Source organism: Dendropsophus ebraccatus, chromosome 3 (assembly GCF_027789765.1).
Source record: "Dendropsophus ebraccatus isolate aDenEbr1 chromosome 3, aDenEbr1.pat, whole genome shotgun sequence".
Taxonomy (NCBI): Eukaryota; Metazoa; Chordata; class Amphibia; order Anura; family Hylidae; genus Dendropsophus; species Dendropsophus ebraccatus.
The window spans coordinates 131,420,562-131,442,930 of record NC_091456.1 but is presented as its reverse complement, the minus strand read 5'-3'; positions in this window follow the sequence as shown (position 1 = coordinate 131,442,930).

The following is a 22,369-nucleotide window of genomic DNA, read 5'->3' as shown; positions in this document are numbered from 1 at the left end:
ACGAACTTATGCCCGGATCGTACGCGGCGACGTAAAAAATGAACCAGACCATTGTTTGCGTACGAAAATGCCGGAACTTACGCCCGTAGCGTTACATGCGGTCCCGTACGTAGTGGTGATTTCTTCATTTTTGCAGCATTTTGTGCCGATCCAAAAGGTTCTGTGGGGTGTCCGGGGCTAGGAGAAGCTTTTCAAGTAAAAGACCGCTGTCAGATCGCTACGTAGGGAGCTCGGCAAGCGTAAGTAGACTTCGGGCGTAAGTTCTCGGTCCGTACGTAGCCGGCCGCAAGTAGCGTAAATCTCCGGCCGGAGTTTACCGAGTATATGTCCGGCCGCGAAAATATGCGGCCGGACATATACGCAGTGTGAACATAGCCTTAGGCTGCATTCACACGACCCGTAAAATTGTACATGGCCGCAGATCCGGGACCATGGACAATTTTAGGTACCATTTAAGAGAATGCAGCCAATCACATGATCCGTGCTGCCTGGCACCATCTGACAACTACTCACCTACTCCCCCTGTGCCGGCCGCCTTACATGTTCACCAGAAGTGGACTACGCTGCTTCCTTTTCCTGGCACCAGCATGAACCAGTGTAGTCCACGTCACTTCCGGAGAGCCTGTGTAAGCTGGCTGGCACCGGCAGATTAGGTGAGTAGTTGTCAGATGTGATGACAGGAGCGCACAATATGCGCTCCAGTCATCTCTGCTGTGGGTTGGCGGGGGAGCTGCACTTTTATTAGGGGATCCGTGTCACTATCTTACTCTGGTCATTGTGGCGCGAATTGCGGCATGGATCGTGTAAAAGAGGCCTGCATTTAATCATATGAAGATCCTTGTCATATCTTGCAAAAGTAGTGAGAAAAGCGTTCATGTTTGTTACTTCATCTATGTTTGGTCAGATGGAATATGAAGAGTAGGTTGTGACTGGCAAGTCTGAGGAACCAGCTTAGCGGTACAGGCTGTTCTGTATTCTTATCTAAAGAAAACGTGTAATTTACAGCCCACGTACCATGGTGTTTTATCCTTAAATTAGTTATTCTACTAGTAGACGGAAGCAAAACAGGTTTAAGATCTGCAAAATTCTTTAAATAATAAGTAACAATGGTATTATAAAGTGACAACAACATTATTCTTCAAGATATACAGTATGTATACTGTATATACCAAATAGGCATCTAATATACAGAGTAGAGAAGAGCCTGAATGCTACAGATATATAGCTGAAAAATAGGAACTTTTATATACACAGTATCATCATTATTTATGGGCATTTAAATCATTATACGTACAATACATTAAAAAAGTAAATGTCACTGCACTGTAGATAGCATTTCAAAGGACATTCCTGCAATGTTGTCTTAGTATAGAGATCATGAATAATTAATATATCTAATTTACATCAATTATCCATATTTTGCATCATTCATAATACATCATCTTTCAACAAATACATCATCTTTCAACAATCCATTGTTTGGATAGAATTGCCGCTATTTGTGTCCTGTTGTAGTTCCTATTTTGCAGGATGAGCATGCACAGATGTGTTCTAGTCCTGCCATGTGGGCAATGGAGCGGTTAAAAAAAAGTACAGTGGCACTGGCATCCCCAACCCGGCGTTGGTCTGTTCATGTAAAAAACACAAAGCAATGTATCTAGTGGTAGATTCACTTTAATGGTGCGTTCACACCTACAGGATCTGCAGCTGATTTTCTGCAGCAGATTTCAGTTAAATAACTGAACACAGCATCAAATCTGCTGCAGATCTGCTGCAGATCCTGTAGGTGTGAACGCACCCTAAAGGGGTTTTCTATGTCAAAATAATTATATCCATTAATATCCATGGGATAGGTTATCAGTGGGGTGCTGACACTCAGCACCCCCACCTATAGGCTGTTCGGCACCCACACTACACAGTGAGCAAGGCTGGAAGCAGTCAGCTCTGGTCAGTAGAAGCCTCATGTGAACAGGAGCTGAGCTGCAGTTAAAGTCATCACCACTACACAGTGAATGGAGTCAACTGTTTCCGGCCCCGTATCCTGTGTACTAAACTGTGGCATTTTCCTCTAATGGATGAGTAAAATTAATCCCGCCACAGCATTTCGCTATCCTTATATTTTTGCTGTCAACATTGGCCTCGGCATTTTCCCACTTAAAACAGAACAAATAAACTTTATTAGAATTTAGTATGAGCAAACCGGGTTCGGGTTCGAGTCCATCCGAACCCAAACTTTTGCCATTTGATTAGCGGGGGCTGCTGAACTTGGATAAAGCTCTAAGGTTGTCTGGAAAACATGGATACAGCCAATGACTATATCGCTAATATATATATATATATACCGCTAATCAAATGCTGAACGTTTGGGTTCGGATGGACTCGAGCATGCTCGAGGTTCGCTCATCTCTATTAGAATCCTATAATCACCATGAATTATTAGCAGATACATCTCTTCCCTTATCTCCCGTGTCCTCTGTCCCTATGTTCCTTGTCTATAATGGAACACCTGTTCCATATCACCTAACCAAGCAATCATTCATTCATTCAAGGTCTCAATGATGCCTATGGCAGAAAACAGAAAAAAAGGAAAGATTGGCAGCACACCTATGACTCTGTTCACACTGCAGGTTGCACCCTCCTTGTGGCTAAAGTACAGACAAAAAAAAACAACAAAAAAACAGAAAGTGTCTGTACTTTAGCCATAAGCAGCGTGCAACCTGCAGTGTGAACAGTCATAGATGTGCTGCCAATCTTTCTTTTTTTTCTGTTGAATGTTGGGGGTGTAGCTGCCTCCTGTTGGCTGGCCCTCCACCCATGTCCCAAGGGTGCTATAAAAAGAGATAATGTGGCTCCTATCTGCCCAGTTGTAGACTTAGGGCCCTATTCCATGACCGATTAATAATGTAAACGAGCACCGATCTGCTAGATCGGCGCTGGTTTACTGGGCCTATTTTACGGCCCGATGATCGTTTAGCGAGGGCTGCAGGGACATCGTTACCGATGTCCTTGCAGCCCTTGCAGCATACATTACCTAACAGGGCTTCTCCTCCGCTCCGTCTTCATCCCAGTCCCGCTCGCAGCATCAACTCCGGAGCGGCCTGACTGAGCTGTCAAACCACTCAGCCAATCACTGGTCACGAAGGTCCCGGCCTGTGATTGGCTGAGCGGTCTGACAGCTCAGTCAGGCGGCACCGAAGCTGCTGCTGCACGTGGGACTGGGATACAACCTATGGCTATGGCTGTATCCCAGTTTTCCAGGTGGTCCTCCGGCTGTATCCACCCTCTCCACGGAGCGGGCAGACAGCAGCAATCAGAAGCCGAGAGTTTAGGTTCATACAAACCCGAACCTCGGCCGGTTTGCTCATCTCTAATGAAGACGGAGCGGAGGAGAAGCCCTGCTAGGTAATGTATGCTGTTTGAATCGTCGGTCGCCCGCCGTGCAATGCTATTCCACACAGCGATGCGCAGTAAGTGACCGATGATTTTAGGTTTGGACCTAAATAAACGATCAGCCGATGACACGATCATCGGCTGATCGTTTTCTCTATTCCATGGAGCAATAATTAGCACTACGTGGAATAGGCCCCTTATTCAGCCCAGGAGAGGCCATTGCTAGTGTGAAAATGCTAGAGTAGGACCATGTCTCGAGAACGCCTTAACATGGTGCGCTCTGTTTGATCAAATGTTTATCGTGTGTACCGGGGGGAGTATATACGGTAGGCCCTTGCACCTGTGCCCTTGCAGCGGTTGCTGTTGCACCTTAAATTTTTTGTCTATGGCAGGAAACATTCATACACTGCCACATCTTAAAACTTTTATATTCAATACAGTTAAAATGAATTCCCCTCTCCCCTATGTCTTATTTAGAAATACACTGAGGGAACTGGGTGACAGATGCTCCTAGATAGTGGTCACCCTAGGCATTTGCAACTTTGCCCTCTCTATGATCCAACCATGCTCCAGTTATAACATTATCATAAGAACTCTGTGAGACATGGTTATATGTAGAAATATTTGCACTTACAATTAATATCTATAACATTTACAGTAAAGGCTTGGTTCACACTACGTATATTTCAGTCAGTATTGTGGTCCTCATATTGCAACCAAAACCAGGAGTGGATTAAAAACACAGAAAGGATCTGTTCACACAATGGTGAAATTGAGTGGATGGCCGCCATATAACAGTAAATAACTGCCATTATTTCAATATAACAGCCGTTGTTTTAAAATAACAGCAAATATTTGCCATTAAATGGCGGCCATCCACTCAATTTCAACATTGTGTGAACAGAGCCTTTCTGTGTTTTTAATCCACTCCTGGTTTTGGTTGCAATATGAGGACCACAATACTGACTGAAATATACGTAGTGTGAACCAAGCTTCGATTTGTGTGATAGAGGGAAATCTTTGTGACAAGATTCATTTTCTTTTTTGTGTACAGAAAATCATTGAGAAACATGTGTTGGTTAGTGATGTCTAACCAGCACATGGGTTCAAAAGAGGACAGAGGCTGAACGTAGGCCAGTCCTGTATGAACAGGGCAAAGGATAACTCTTGGGTAGAAGTCAGGTTGTAATTAGTGTAATAAGTATAATATAACTAAGGGAAATCCTTAATTGAAAAGAGAGAATGAAATACCAAGAGTGAATCCCCTTGCATACGGCACAAAGCACTATATACAAAGAGCAAACAAAAACTCAGTAATATAATATAATAAACTACTGTAGCTTAAAGAGGTTTATGAGGCCCGCTCCATGTACTTCCTCTTTATACGGACTAAGAATGCCTTAATGCCATCCCTAATCTTCACATTACAAAAGTGTCACCAGCAACAGGCAGATCCCACCACAGCTGTTCATCGCTGCTAAGATGGATTTATAAGCGGCTATTATCAGATTTGACGAAGAGAAAAATGGATTATTGCCATAAACTAATCCAAAAGCTACTTAGAATGGAGACATAATCTAATCTTTAGTTAATATGTAGGATTCTTTAAAGTTTTATGGATTAGAGTCTAAAAAAACACCTCGGCACAATGTACCTTATAACAGAAGGTGCTATCACGCTCCCTACTAGGTCTTACTGTTGGTGAATCTGTATTACTGTCAACCTATGTAATATTGTCAAGCACCACTGGTTGCTATAGCCCCACCACTGTTACTAGCATCACTGAATAACTTTCTGGTTTTTAACAATATAGCTTTAACCTTTTTCTTGTATTATAAGTCGGAGGCAATATATGCATTTTGACATAAATGTACGTAAATGCAGTTAATGGTGTGATCAAAAATGAATGACTCATATACTAATATAATGGCTATATATAATGCCTATTCATTTCATCTGATACTTGTAACCTGTTTGGTGATGGAATAAAGGACTATGTTTTTACTATATCTGACATGCACAATCTCAGCTGTTCGTTACCTTACAAAATCCTAAAACAAAAGGATCAGCACAGCGATGGTCTGATGCACATTAATCCATATAATAGAAGTGGTGGTCTACTCTCCTATGGGCCACCTGGACGTCACGACAGCCCCCCACAGCTTACCTCGCCCCTTTCCCTGCTTAATGTCTGGCCGTGTAATAGCACAGACAGTGCGTGGGGAACCATGAGAAAGGGATTGCTTATCTGACAGGCCAACATCCTTAACATCGAGCTGTGAAATTGGGACTTTAGGGTGCATCCACATGCACCCTGGATTAGACTTTTCAACCTGTGAAAGACATCATAGAAAAAACCTAGGGATAATTGATCAAGAGCGTTGTTTAATACTCTAATCTGATATTCCCATTGTCTCCACTGGATTTATGAAGAAGCGTTCACCTCTTGATAAATCCTGTGCACCAGTGAAGGCATTAATTGTAATAAATCTTGTGCATGGGGTGGGGACATGCCTTCTCCTACTTATTGCTGCCCACTATAGCCTTCAACTTGGCTACTGTTGAAAAGTCGCACAAAGCCCTTGCGTGCGACTTCAAACAGTCTGCGCTAGCCGCAGACCTAGATGAATGTTTCCCTTAGCCGCCATCTTGGTTTCAAGTAGTTGTCTGCAGAAAGATTTATTGATCCTATTTTTAAACAAAAGTTTATATTTGATAGTACTGTAAATTCCTTGAAAGTCTGCCAAGCCTAATATACTGATGTGTATTGTTCCTTGCATTATAGTTCCTTCCCCTTTCAGATAAGAGAGCATCCCTTTGCTTGCTTCGCAGCCTTCACTGCATACATTTCCCTACTGATGAGCTTTCACACTATAAGGCTCCTGTTCTTCGAAGGAATGCTGAAACCAACATAAACATTTAAGTAGCTTAAATATATTTGAACTTTGGTTCCATGTGTAAATTCAGCGGAACAAGTCCAGGAATTACTTTAAGAGCTGTAAACCCATAGAGCAGTGCATCTTAGGAACGTTCTTTAGTAGACACAGGTAATCAGGTCAAAATAGTCTTTAATGTCTATGGACATGTTTCAAAATAATTTATTATTCCTGCTTTGTACTTATTAGGGTATGTTCACACAGAGTAAATCAGGTGGAATTCCGTGGCAGAAATTTCCTGTCTCAGTGTGACATAGCCTGTCTATGGGAGAGCGGCACTTCTCCTATGTCACTTCTTTGAGCAGACAGCGATGACAGTGGAGGAGCGCATACTCTCCCATAGTCAGGCTATGTCACACTGAGAAAAGCGGGATTCCGTGGCGGAATAGAACATAGAACATGGTGCATAGAACATTTTCTCCATAGGCCTTTATTAAAATGTTTCTTTCTTTTGCCTATACGCCTCTGCAGCTTGGTATGTGACCTCTATGTTTCCTTTACACTTCTACACAATTAATAGGATTCTTCCCTGCAAACTACCTTATGTATGCTCTCCAGTCTCCAGTGTGAGCTGCCCTCCTAGGATTCTGTCTCCCCTGTCCACAACCTGAGCTAGTATATAACCTCGCCCCCCTTCTGCTGCTATATTTAACACTAATGGAGCATAAAGCCCACCCCATACATTTATCTTACCTTTCTCTGAGTAGCAGCATCTTATTAATAAAGATTATTTAGAAAGTTGCTTCATTTTGCATTAAAAAAAAAAAACACTTAAGTCTGCTTGCATGTTAAACAAAACATGATAATCATTTAGTATGCTTTCTTAAGCATCCTTACAACTTACTGTATGTTATTTTCTTTTTTATGACACGCTTATGTCCTTTGGTAGAATTTAATGAACCATTTTCAGCTATGATAGGTTAGGAAAAACTTTAGTACAAATGAGGCTACATTCAGGGAAGAGGTTTACTGAAAGGGCTGCAGCCAGCGGGTGGTCTGTGGGCTGCCCATGGCCCTCATGTATTTACTCTAAAGCCAGATTCCAGGGTTACTTTGCTTGTTAGGGTGTGTATTGCTTTGATCATGTTCATAAAGAGCAATGTTAATAAACTGAAGTGGCCATGGTTGTATCTTTCCTATCTATGGAAGTACCCACAGATACTACTTTTACAATTATGGAGTTTATGAACTCCTATTTAGATTTCTCCAGTATCCTTTCACCACGTCTGTCTCTTGGGCATTCTGGACTAAATAATTCAAGGTATCACAGGAGATTCTTATTTTGCATCTTCCATTATATTAAGACCTAGAAATATAGTTACTAAAGCATGGAAACCACCTAATGTACCTGTCCTCTCTTTTTGGCTCAGTCTGGCTAACAAGTAAATCCCTTTATATAAGATGTTGTATATGTTCAGGAAATTTCAGCACAAATTTTATAAGGTGTGGTCTTGCAGCCACTGCCTCTACCTGGGACTTGGCTGATTACCCCTAATGTGGGTCCAGGGGATACTAAGGGTATGTTCACACTGAGCAAATTTGGCGGAATTCCATGGTGGAGAGCTCCAACCCGTGGAATCCCACCTGCCTCGGTGTCAAACGGCGTCTCTTTGGGAGGGCTCACATGCCTCCGCTCTCCACTTAAAGAATTGACATGTCATGACAATTCCGCCAAATTTTCTTAGTGTGAACATACCCTTATTCTTCTTCATCATAAAGATGTAAGGTGACTTACAGACCATTGCTGCTCCACTGGGAATTCTTAGAAGACTCCTAGATTATATAAGACTTAAATTGAAGGGACATCGCTTTGCTCCAGAGGTGTGAAAGCTATTTGATATATCCTTTCATCCCAGTAGAGTAGCAATGGTCTGTAAGGGCCCACCAGACAATTATCGTTCGCATAATCGTTAACGATTAACAAACTCAAACGAGCGCTATTGCGAAAGACCTGCAAACGTTCACTCATTTCCATGGAACGATAATCGTTACTTATGATTGTATTTGCGATAGTTTTTTCTTCACTATTGTGTTCGTATCTACTGCGAACGACCAAACGACGTCTTATTCAATGCGAACGATTTGCGAACGTTTTGCGAACGAGCAACAATAAAAATAGGTTCAGGTCTTATAAAGCGATCAACGATTTCTCGTTCGGTCGTTAATCGTTAACTGCATTTCAACCGAACGATTATTTTTTAGATTCGAACGATTTAACGATAATTTGAACGATAATCGTTCGGTGGAATAGGGTCCTAATGGTGCATTTACACAGACAGATTTATCTGACAGATTCTTGAAGCCAAAGCCAGGAATGGATCTGAAAAGGAGGAGAAATCAGTCTTTCCTTTATGACCTGTTCTCTGTTTATAGTCTGTTCCTAGTTTTGGCTTTAGAAATCTGTCAGATAAATCTGTCTGTGTAAACGCAGCATTAGTTTCCAAACATCTTTAGAACATACTCTTCTTCAGGAGAATTAGTATTCCCAGGGCCGTTTTAATACATTGGTGGGCCCAGTGCACAGCCCTCAAGAGTGGGCCCCCCCTTACCTTTCTGCACATTGTATAATGTACTGAATTTGCCCCCACACTGTATCAAGAGCCCCAATACATACAGTAGTTACCTTATAACACTATTTCCACCATTCAGTGATTACATATTACATAAAAACTGCACTAAACAAAACAGAAAGATATCACCATTGATACCATTACATAATACCGCCATACCATGACCCCTATCAGTACAAGCCTATAACAGAGTGAAGTTACATCCAGTGACTCACCGGAGGCGTCTTCTCCGATCAGAGTCTGTCACCTTTTCTTTTTCTCTCCATCCAGCGTGGGCCACCTTGAAGTCTTCTCCTGGCTGTGAATCTTCTCTCCAGAATCTGCCAGACAAATATTTTAGGCTCCAACACATACAGTAGTTAGGTCCCTTGTACCCCTATACAGTAGTTACACCCCTCTGTACTCCTACATAGTTACACCCCTCTGTGCCTCCATAGTTTTAAGGTGTCCCTGTAGTATATAGACCCTCATGTGCTCCTCCAGTTATATACAGCCCTCCTGTGCGCTCCCCCATTAGTATATAGCCTCCCTGTGCACTCTCCCCAGTAGTATATAGCCCCCTGTGCTCACCCACAATAGTATATAGCCCCCCTGTGCTCTCCCCCAATAGTATATAGCCCCCCTATGCTCTCCCACAATAGTATATAGCCCCCCTGTGCTCTCCCACAATAGTATATAGCCCCCCTGTGCTCTCCCACAATAGTATATAGCCCCCTGTGCTCTCCCCCAATAGTATATAGCCCCCCTGTGCTCTCCCACAATAGTATATAGCCCCCCTGTGCTCTCCCCCAATAGTATATAGCCCCCCTGTGCTCCCCCTCAATAGTATATAGCCCCCCTGTGCTCTCCATAATATATAGCCCCCTGTGCTCTCCCCCATAGTATATAGACCCCTGTGCTCCCCAATAGTATATAGCTCCCCTGTGCTCCCCAATAGTATATAGCCCCCGTTCTCCCCCATAGTATATAGCCCCCCTGTGCTCCCCAATAGTATATAGCCCCCGTTCTCCCCCATAGTATATAGCCCCCCTGTGCTCCCCAATAGTATATAGCCCCCGTTCTCCCCCATAGTATATAGCCCCCTGTTCTCCCCCATAGTATATAGCCCCCTGTGCTCCCCATAGTATATAGCTCCCCTGTGCTCCCCCATAGTATATAGCTCCCCTGTGCTCCCCCATAGTATATAGCCCCCTGTGCTCCCCAATAGTATATAGCCCCCGTTCTCCCCCATAGTATATAGCCCCCCTGTGCTCCCCAATAGTATATAGCCCCCGTTCTCCCCCATAGTATATAGCCCCCGTTCTCCCCCATAGTATATAGCCCCCTGTTCTCCCCCATAGTATATAGCTCCCCTGTGCTCCCCAATAGTATATAGCCCCCTGTGCTCCCCCATAGTATATAGCTCCCCTGTGCTCCCCAATAGTATATAGCCCCCGTTCTCCCCCATAGTATATAGCCCCCTGTTCTCCCCCATAGTATATAGCCCCCTGTGCTCCCCAATAGTATATAGCCCCCTGTGCCCCCCCCCCCCCCGTAGTATATAGCTCCCCCTCCCATATAACATTGAAAAAAACAAACACTGTTACTCACCTGGGTCCAGGCGATCCTCTTCTCTTCCCTCCTGTGGCCGCACTTCCTCCGGTCACAAGAGGCTGCACTCCCCTTACCCTCGCGCCGACGCTCCAGTGACGTCGGGCGCTAGAGGGAGAGCGCGGCCTCTTGTGACCGCAGGAAGTGCGGCCACAAGAGTGAGTGACTGACAGGGAGGGAGCCAATGGCTCTCTCTCTGTCAGTGTCGCTGCTGCTGCAGCGCTGAAGCGCCGCAGCAGCAGCGGACGGGGGCAGCGGCGGACGGGGGGGCCCTGCAGGGGGCGCCATGGAGGGGTAAGTAGATTACCCATCCATGGCGCTCCCCCCTGACAGGCTGGTGGCCGGAGCCCTGTGCGACCGCACTGGTCGCACATAGCAATGGCCGGCCTGCTCGGGGGGGCCCCTTTAACCAGGGGGCCCGGTGCACGTGCACCATGTGCCCTCTGGTTAAAGCGGCCCTGCCTTGGACCCAAGTCGATAGACGCCCCATCTGATGCAGCCAACACCCTACTCTGCACTGAAAAAGGGCAACAACCCCAAAACACCTGTCTGCAGAAGGGAAGTCTTTCCTTCTGGACATATTGTTTTCTTGGCATAAAATCCCCAGTCAATGGTCTAATGGTGCGTTTACACAGAGAGATTTATCTGACAGATTTTTGAAGCCAAAGCCAGGAACAGACTATAAACAGGTTGCAGGTCATAAAGGGAAGACTGAGATTCCCTGTCTTTTCAAGTCCATTCCTGACTTTGGCTTCCACAATTGGTCAGATAAATCTGCCTGTGTAAACGCATCATAAGACTCCTAGATTGAGACATGACTTGAAGGGACATCTCTTTGCTCAAGACATGTGAGAGCTATTTTGCATATGCTTTTTTCCTAAAGGTTTTTGCTCCTGGTTTGGGAATAGGAGGGTTTAGGCTGGGTGTATGTATGTATGTATGTATGTATGTATGATGTATGTATGCGTGGGTGTGCTGCTGACTGTTGAAGTGTCTGTTCCTCAAAGGGCATAGTTAGCCCCCCTCTACTACTTCTATTAAATTTAAACCTCCATTTCTTTCTTTTTTTTGTGCTTCCCTGTAAGTTGCTGTCTTGTTGTACAAATTTAGGCTATGTTCACACTACGTATGAGTCCGGCCGCAGTTCATACAGCCATACATGTGCGGCTGAAACTACGGCCGTGGGAAAAATAGACATGCGGCCGGATTGCGAACATGCGGGCGAACCGCGTACATACGCCCGAAGTACAGTTATGCTTCCTAGCTTGTTTCGAAGCGATCTGAGGCAGGTCATTTACTTGGAAATCTTCGCCCAGCCCAATAAGACACACAGAACCTTTTGGATCTAAAAATCACGTTCAATTTGGTGAAATAAGTACTTCGTACGGGACCGCATGGAAATCCACAGCCGTGAGTTGGAACATTTCCGTCCTTAAACAATGGTCTTGTTCATTTTTCACGGCGCCGTATACGATCCGGCCGTAAGCTCATACGTAGTGTGCATTGTGCGGCCGTATATCGTATACTTTCAAGCAAACACATCAACCTCAAAACTACGTGCGTATATTCGCGGTTCGCACTATGGCCGGAAAGATACGTAGTGTGAACATAGTGTCATGTTGCATGAAGACATGCTATATTCCCTGTCATACTCTTATGTATTGACGACACACATACTTGCAAAATCATAAAGCCTGTTAAAAAAGGTAAGTGCTATTCCTTCTCCCAATGTTTCCTACCTTTGGTCACATGTATGTTATAGGTACTCCTAACCCCTGCTAAATACTTCCCCTAAAATATCAGGTTATTGCCCAGAACTGAGCAAATTTTAACATTTGGCTTTTTCGGGTAAAATGTTCTTCAACGTTTAAAAATAAAACTAATAACAGTAATGAGCAAAAACTCATAGAAACACATGCAAGATATTTATGTTGTTCACAACATGGGGATCACAATTGTGAGAAGAAGACCGCTGCCAAGGTAACTGTATTTCTTAAATGCTATCCTTGTACAAACTGATTTTAGCCATATGTCAGTGTATTAAGGTTACATGTTTTAAACACTAATAATGATTATCCTCATTGTCTTTTTTTTTATATATATATTTATATAATTACTGTTTGATAGATAATGGTTTACAAATATTTTACATCAAATGTCCTGCAATGTATTTATGTAAAGTTAAAGGGGTATTCCACTCAGGTAAAATACATGGTAAATCATCCCCCCTCCTGGACACTAACAATTCATTCCATACATGTCATTAAGTTTTCTGTCTCCTTCCCCCAGTTCTAAGCTGCTGCTTATTGCTGAAGACACAGAAAACTGTGAGCCGTTCACTCCGAGATGGCTCAAGTTAACAGTTGCCCTGGCCAGATGTTTCTGCATTCTGTGAGACAAGAAGGGTAAATGACAGTAAGGTCACAAGTAACTTGACCTTAGATTAACTCTCCCGCATGCATTACACAGTGCAGAGACAGTCGGCCAGGCAAACTGAGCTGACTTGGAAGGGAGGAGGGGGGAGATGGAGTGAACAGCTCACACACAGTTTTTTGTGTCTTCAGCAGAAAGCAGCAGGCTCATAACTGGGGAAAGGAGACAGAAAAGGTAATGACATGTATGACATGAATTGTTAGTCTCCAGGAGTGGGGTGATTCAACATGAGTGGAATAGCCCTTTAAATTGTATTGAAATTTTCTTTTAGTACATGCTAACTGTAAAAGCCTCATGCATGCAGCTTTATAAATGACTGGTGTTATATGTATCCTGAGTATGAAGCAGCATCTAGTATATTATTATATGCCCTAATGGTAAAGTTCAATATACATTGAGGTTTAGATTTAAAGAGTCAGTGTCTAACTTTTTTTTAATCATTGACATTCTGACCGATCAGTAGAACGAGAGGGGAGACAGCCCTGCTGCCACTGCCCCTCTCCCCTCTCTGTGTCTGCAACCTAGAGGGACCCCATAGGCTTACATGGAAAGCCCGTCTAGGTCATGTGACACAGAGGTGAGAATGAATGTGCTCCAAGTGGACTTTTGGCTTTTTTGTTGGTCACATAGAATGTCACCTGTAGTATCAGAGGAATATGGTGGTCCAGAATGGTCCAAAAAATTATATGATCAGCGTAGTATGGATCTGTAATACCAGCACACTACCTGTAATTGTATTTAAGGTGGGAGTTTATTATCTAGATGGCCTATGTGACCATTGAATAACTTAGTTTCTTACATATTGTGTTTTGTTAAAATGTCACATAAAGCAACATCTGGAAGGAAGTTAATACCTGTCACAACAATGTCCATCTTTTACATAGGAAATTGTCCCCAATGCTGGTTTTAATCTTTAGAATGTTATTCAGTAAATCATTCCAATTTCACATTATTATGAGCTAGTGGGATAAACTTGTCAAGTGCTATTGTAAATCTTGTTCTCTTAGGTACTTTACTGTACAGATTACTATCAGGAATATGAAGTTAATCCGCCTAAACCAATTTACTTTGCTCTAGTTTCTATATGTTAATCCATGCCACTTTAAAGACCAGCAAGACGGAATTTTAATGCTGTTGTGTAATTTAAAATTCCCAATATAATCCAATGCGGGCAGGTGTTGTGCTTTTTTCTGTAGATGACATCTGTTTCAGTCCATGGAAGGCGTGTTCTTGGCTTATACAGGAATGTAGGTAAATAGCAGAACTCTGCAAACATGCAACAGTGTGAAGTACTGTGTCTTATATTGGTGCAGGTTCACACATGAGAAGTGGTGTGGCAAAAAGGAAAATTAATGGTGATTAATACCTTATTTACTACAGTCTGCAACTGCAGGTTATTAAAAGGGGTTGTACCAATCTCTTTTTATATAGAAATGATATAGAATGTTCCTCCTCTCCATTGTTTTTCAGAGTGGAAATTCATTGAACACTGAATTATATCATAATGAGAAAATTTGGACTCAGTATGTCATTGCTCCCCTACACTTCACTAATGATAAACAATATTCAACAGCAACTTGGTTCCAACTTTTGCAAAAAGCCTTCAAGTGATCAGCTCTGCTTACGAGTGATCAGCTCTGCTCTGGAGGGATGATCTGCCAATTATGACTCAGGACGATTCAACAGATCATCCTTCTGTGTAATAAAGATAACAATCAGCCGATGACAACGATTATCAGCTGATTGCATCTTTTGGTCCTGCCTAAAAATCATCAGTCACCGTCTGTGCATTGCTATGTGTAATAGCGATGTGCTGCCGACAGCTTATTACTGTGTAAATAAAAGACATAATAAAACGTTATACATACCAGTCCATGCCCCCTGGTGTTCTTCTCGCTTTTACCACTAAACGCTGCTGAAGTTTCTACACCGGTCTTTAAAATGACAGGCCGCTCAGCCAATCACTGTCTCAGCCAGAGATTGGCTGAGCGGCCTGTCACTTCAGAGACAGTCTGTGAAGTTCCAGATGCAGCTGCGGGCAGAAGTGAGAACACCAGGGAGCGTTGAGAGGTAAAGTATATACTTTATTATATATTATATACAACTAGGGCTTCACAGATGTCATTAATGATGTCCGTGCAGCCCTTGCTGCACAATTATCAGGCAGGATAATAGGCTCAGTACGCAATCGACACTTTTTTCTAAAGGCATAAACGAATATCATTTGCTTTTGGGCAACTTCCATGAACAACCTGAAAATAGAAAAAATTCTACTTAACTTATAAACCCAATAACATCCTAAAAAGTAAAAGGACCAGTACCAAATAATGTTAACACTGAGAAGACATATTGTAATTGTGAATTATTGTCTCATTTGTGTTGCAGAGAATTTCAAACATTTTGTTATGAGAAAACAATTTCAGAATACATTTAAGTTGCACAAATGTATTAACATATAAAATGAGACCAATCAGATTTGAAAATAGGTCTCATCCCTTAGTGCCAAAAGTTGATGCAGTCAGGCTCGGACTGGCTCACAGGGGAGCAGGGGAATCCCCTGGTGGGCCCTGCCCTTTGGTGGGCCCCCAAACAGGAGGTCGGCCTCCCTGTTTGGCAGCTCCAGGATGACATATAATCATCCAACACTGCTGCACATGCCTTTCACCTGGTGACTTACTGCCTTTCATCATCATCACCATCATCATCATAAGCTTTACAGCACTGGAGCAGCTTTATCAATCTGCCACAGACAAAACACAGTCTCATTCGCATATAGCAACCAATCACCTTTCATATGTTAACAAGCTCTTATAAAAAATTAAAGCTGAGCTGTGATTGGTTGCTATGGGCAAGTTAGACTGTCTAAGTTGCGCATTGCAACCAATTACAGTTCAGCTTTTATTTTACCAGAGTAATTTCAGAAATGAAAGCTGGGCTGTGATTGGTTGCTATGGGCAACATTAAACCATGTTCTTTGTGTGGCCTAACCATAAGCTGTTTGCTTGGTCACAAGTGTGTTTAGTGACCTCTGCAGTATTGCCAGTAAGCACATTGCCAGCCATTAATGGGTTAATGCTTCAGATGTGTTTGCCTGCAGTAACCATGGCAACCGTGCACTGTGATGACAAGCGCTTACGTCATAAAGAAGGTTCCATAAAGCAATGCACCGCGCCCTGATCAGTGCCATCTTGGATGCCCCAGAGGACCTTGAGCTTGACAACTTTACTGCCCCCCACCCTTAATGCAATTTGGAGGTTCTAGCAGGGGAAAAGGGGTAGTCTGCTTTAGACTACCACTTCATCAAGTCTCCATCTTTTTGAGGAGTGGACCTGGATCTGTGAAGGAGAAGAGATACAGCCGCCTAGCCAATAAGGTGACAGATATTGCCGCCAGATCTCTCTTTCATCCAGTTTATATCCACTTCCAGTATGGTATTACCCTCTAAGCCCAGGGGAGGGGCAATTCTCCAGCCATGGCTCCCTCGAGGTTTTCCCCACAGGGGTTTTTTCCTCGCCTGAGTGCTGGAGGGTGACTCTTCGTGAGTCGGGGGTCTGCCATTTTCAGTGTCATGTAATTTTAAATAAAATTGGGACCCTTTGACACCTGATTACAATGTGTTGTGTCTTTATTTTGCGTTCTTTGGTGTAACTTATTATGCTTAGGAGTTGGGGATCCACCCAGATCTATCACCTGCACAATGAGCGTAAGTAGGATGGAGCAGTGGATAGTAGAACTCCTGCATGTATGTGCGTATCCCTGGACTAAAGGGGCACACAAATCTTGAAGAAAAAACATACATATATCTGCACTTGTCAAAAGGTTTTTTCAAGTGACAGGGTCACACCAATCATAGCATACTATAGTAACATGGACACCTCCATAAATATACATCATATATATGTTTTGCAGGGAAATTATAAAATCAGGGATTTGATAATATCCCTAAGGATTTGATGTACGTATCGTGTGTGTTTGTGTACTACGTATGCATATAGGTAATGTGCATTTCTTTATATCTGTGTATGATGTGTGTATATATTGTGCATATTTGTATGTAATATGTATGTACACGTTATGTTCACTAATTTGTAACTCGCCCTCCCATAACCAAACCTGCTGGGGACTCAGCGTCCAACTGTCAATTAAGCAGGGAGAAGCCTCTTTGACTCTTTCTACCTTAGAATAAAAACATTTTGTATGCAATGGAGGCACAGACAAATATATGTAAGGTACCATGTGTCTTCTTGATGTAACAGCATCTAACAGTGTCAGCAGTTTGGAACATAAATTACAGCTGACAGATTCCCTAAAGGATAAGTCTTGTGAAACTAACAAATGACAGGCAGGCAGTAGGGTGTGTGAAGATCATAAAGAAGGTATACTTACCAGTCTCTGTGCCCCCATAGCACTGCTCTCGGGTCTCTCTCACAGCTGCCAGAAGTCATTTTTGCCGGGGTTCGGTGTACATCTCAGCCCTGGCTCCTCCAGCTGCAATGTCACGGGGCGGCTGATGGATTGCCTGCTCAGCCAGTCAGTGGCTGCAGCGGTGTCCCGTCACAGTCACAAATTGAGTGGATGATCCATCAGCCGAATATGTGGCGTTGCAGCTGGAGGGGCTGAAGGAGGCCTGCGTCTGTCGGATATTGTTAAGGAAGCGCTATGAGGGCACGGGGACAGGTAAGTATACTTTCGTTATTATGTTCCCGCACCCCCCTTGCTGCCTCAGATTTGTTAGTTTCATGACACTTCTACTTTCAAGAAAATTAAGTGGCACACTATGCTGTTTGCATAGAGTGACTGAAAAGTTACTAGCAGTGAGCTAATATCGCTGGTCACATCCACAGCTCTGTGCAAAGTCACTAGAGTAATGTGAAAGGTTTGATGTTGGTTATATCTGGTATATGTAGGGTGGGCCACTAGGATTAAATTCCCTGGTGGGCCCAAGGTACCCCAGTCTGACACTGGATGCAGAGTTAACAGTTTAAGGTTATGTTCCCACTACGGAAAAGTTTTGTACAATATCAGGAAAAGGCGACAGTCTATTTATAATGATAGTCGCTATTAGGGATCATGATCATTCTTAGCGGCTGTCATTATGAACAGACGACCACCTATAGATATCAAGATGGCTCCGCTGGAGTGGCAGCCTGTTGCAGCAGCTCCTGCTCACCATGAGCTTTCTTTTCTTTTTCTCACAAATTTAAAGGTTATTGAAGAAGAGAAGATAATTTCAGATAACATAACATATTAATACTAGATGTCATATTGCCACTTGAAGATAGTGTGTTTGCCTGTTCACAAAATGAATAACTTCATATATATTTGGTTTATGACGGTTCTCGGAGAAAATGAAAGTGGCTATGACAACGCTTCGTCACCTTCTCTTTTTATATAAATATAATTATTATTATTTTATTTTATTGAAAACAGCAATAACAAAATAAGAACATAACTAAAGTAATGGAAAAAGAAGGGAAGAAGAAGAATGAGGGGATGGGTTAGAGGAAAGTGGTAGGGAAGGGTACGGCTGAGCATCTCAATCCATATAAGAATTGCTATTAGGCAGTCGAGTGAGGATATGTTGGGACCGAAGTCACTTTATTTATAAAGTCTTTATTGTTGTTCTTGTTGTTGCTTACCTGCATATTCTATATGTTGGCGACACGGGTGCACCTCCGTAACCTTGCATACAGTGAGAATTTTGGTGTATGGGTGTTTGGAAGAGCAGATGAAAAAGAGAAGTGACTGAGGAAAATGTTAAAGTCAGTTTCCGTCTAGTCAGTTGTGGGGTTGTTGATGATGTCTTTCATGAGTTGATTGTTCTCTTTTAGCGTGGACCAAACAGCCCATCTATTCGCATGTTTTTGTCTAGTTTTTGTGTCGTCAGAAATTAATTCCTCAAGTCTAGCGTATGTGTCAATTTCCTCCATCCATTCTTGTAACGTCGGGGAAGATGAGGACCTCCATTTTTTAGCTATCATTGCTTTTGCTGCGGTTAGTAGGAAGCCTATTATGGAGTTTTTATAATGGTGTTTAGGAAAAGGCAGCATCATAAGTAGGGCTTGTTGAGGGCTATTATGTATTTTTTGTTCCATTATTTGGTTACAGATACCAACTACATGGGTCCAGAAAGAAAGGATTCGTGGACAGTTCCACCAAATATGTAACATTGTGCCTCCTGATTCTCCACATCTCCAGCAAGCATCATCTCTATCAAGGTACATGAGTTTCAGTTTAGCTGGGACCATGTACCATCTAGATAGAACTTTGTAATTTTTCTCCTGTAAACTGCATGATACCGAAGTTTTGTGCGTTAGGTAAAATGCAGTTTCTATCTCTTCTTTAGTGAAGGACGTGTTTATCTCTTGTTCCCAGCTTTTTATAAAGTCCGGGGGAGATTCTTCTACGTCAGCCGTGAGTAAATTATAAATTGTCGATACTGGCTTCGAAATGGGAGAATCAGAGGCGCAGAGTCTTTCGAAAGGCATCAATTTTCTGTTCAGTTTTAGGTTTGTGGTTTGTCTGTCGATGAATGATTGCAATATAGAGTATTGAGTTTGTATTAATTTAGTGTCTTCTGCCTCTCTATTTTCCTTGTAGGGGAGATCAGCCAATGGTTTTAAGCCATCCTTGTATAGTAAATCTCGGAAGGTGATACCTTTTCTTTTTCTTTTTCTTTCTTTCTTTATTTTGTCTTACTACTATGAACAACTACATGAGGACTTGGACTTGGACCTTTGCAGTACTTTATATTGTGGTTTCACTGGGAACTATTGTGTCCAGTGACCCTGTATGGAGCCAGGGGTCTATTGTCTACACCAGGGAGCAGCTGCTGCAGCTGAGGAACACAGCAGGGCTGCATACTACGAGACCAGACATCCCCCAGGAAATAAGGAAGAAAAGAAGAGGTTGTAGAGCTGGAGCCCTTTACAGGGCTAGGAGGAGATGTTATAGACCTGTTCTCCCCTCTATCATTATGGGCAATGTCAGATGTCTTGTGAATTAAGCCCCTATTTCACGGGTCGTCTAGAGGAGCAAACGAGCGCTCTCAGCGCTCATTTGCTCCTCGTTCCCCGCTCTCTGCCACCGCTATTCACCGCGGCAGCAGTGAGCGGGTGAGTGCGGGAGGGGCGGCGGAGGGACTGCCCGGGTGATCTCTGATCGTCCGGGCAGCCCATAGGATACAGCAGCGTCTGCTGCCGATGTTCCTATTCAACGGAGCGACGGCAGCAGATCGCTGCTATATCAGTCGCTTGTTTTTCAACATGTTGAAAAACAAGCGACTGCAACGTTCAGCCATCATGAACGATGTCGGCTGATCGTTGCACACTATTCCACGGGACGATTATCGTCCGTAGCTGCCGATATCAGCCGAATACGGACGATAATCGTTCCGTGGAATAGGGCCTTTAGATGGACGAACTGGCGGTGCTGGCCAGGCATCATCGTGAGTTTCGGGAGTGCAGCACAATGCTGTTTACAAAAACTTGGCTTACCGAGGTCACTCCGGACCCTCTTATCTCCTTTGATGGCTTCAAACTCCTTTGGGCGGACAGGACAAGGGAAGGCGGTAAGAGAAAAGGAGGAGGGCTTGCGATATTTGTGAATGATAGATGGTGTAACCCGGGGCACATTGTGATAAAGGAGCAAACTTGCTGTATGGATATTGAACTGTTAGCTGTGAGCATGAGACCATTCTATTTACCAAGGGAACTATCGCATGCCATTGTGATAGCTGCATATGTTCCCCCTTCTGCAAAAGCTGAGGCTGCCTGTGAGGTCCTACAACCCACTGTGAGACAGTTGCAGACGCTACACCCCCAAGCCCTCCTTCTGGTATCTGGAGACTTCAACCATGCTTCTCCTTCATCCAGACTATCCAGTTTTACACAGTATGTAACCTGCCACACAAGAGACAACAAGACATTGGACTTGTTCTTTGGGAGGCATATAACTCATCAGTCCTACTACCCCTGGGAAGATCAGATCACAACCTGGTGCATCTTCAACCTGTATACAAGCCACTTGTACGTAAAGAACCAGCTGTCACCCGCACAGTGAGGATATGGACCGAAGAGAGTGATGAGGCTCTGAGGGATTGCTTTGAAAGAACTGAATGGGAGGAGCTGCAGGATTCCTATGGGGGGACATGGAAGGCCTCACACACTGTATAAAAGACTACATTAATTTTTTTGTGGACAACACAGTATCCGGGAGGGAAAGGCCAATTATAAGAGAAAGATGGAAGAACAAATGGAACACAGAAACATTAGTGAGGTCTGGAAAAGTCTTAAGTCAATTTCTGGACACAGAAAGCCTGTCTCCCAGGTAGAAGGCGATACAAAGTTGCTTAATGAGCGCAATCTATTCTTCAATAGGTTTGATCACATACCATCACCTCCCACCCCAGCATCAGTCCCCTCTCCTGCACTAAGGGGTCTATTCCACGGGCGCGATAAGCGGCCGAATCGGCCCGATTCGGGCGATTATTGCTCGGTGGAATAGAGAAAATGATCAGCCAATGATCGTGTCAACGGCTGATCGTTTATTTAGGGCCAGATCTCAAATCATCGATCCCCCACCACGCATCGCTACGGTGGAATAGCGGTGTGCAGCGGGCGACCGACGATTTGAGAAGCAGCAGCATACATTACCTGGCAGGACTTCTTCCCCGCTCCGTCTTCCTCCCTGGGTCCCGCGGCACAGCATCAGAAGCTCCGAAGCGGCCTGACTGAGCAGTCAGACCGCTCAGCCAATCACAGGCCAGGACCACCGCGGCCAGTGATTGGCTGAGCGGTCTGACAGCTCAGTCAGGTCGCTCCTGAGCTGCTATGCTGCGGGACCCGAGGAAGAAGACGGAGCCGAGGAGGAGTCCTGCCGGGTAATGTATGGTGCAAGGGCTGCAAGGACTTTGGTAACGATGTCCCTGCAGCCCTCGCTCAATGATTATTGGGCCGTGGAATAGGCCCAGTAAATGAGCGCTGATCTAGCAGATCAGCGCTCGTTTACATCGTTGATCGGGCCCCCATCGGCCCGTGAAATAGGACCTCAACAGGGACTTCACATCCTGCTGGGAGCTCTCACCTCCAGATCAATGAATGTCATTGACTTCAGGCTGATCTTCACAAGTGCCCAGGCGAGAAAGGAACTCAGAAAGATCAAGGTTGGAAAGGCTGCAGGGCCAGATGGCATCAGTGTCCAGCTACTTAAGACTTGTGGGGACCAGCTGTGTGGTATTATTACATATATGTTTAACCCTTTGAGGACCAGGCCCAAAAGGACCCAGTGGACCGCGCAAATTTTGATCTTAGTGTTTTCGTTTTTCCCTCCCCCCCTTCTAAGAGTTCTAACACTTTCAGTTTTCTATCTACAGGGCCATGTAAGTGCTTGTTTTTTACAGGAATAGTTGTACTGTGTAATGGCGCCTTTCATTTTACCATAACATGTATG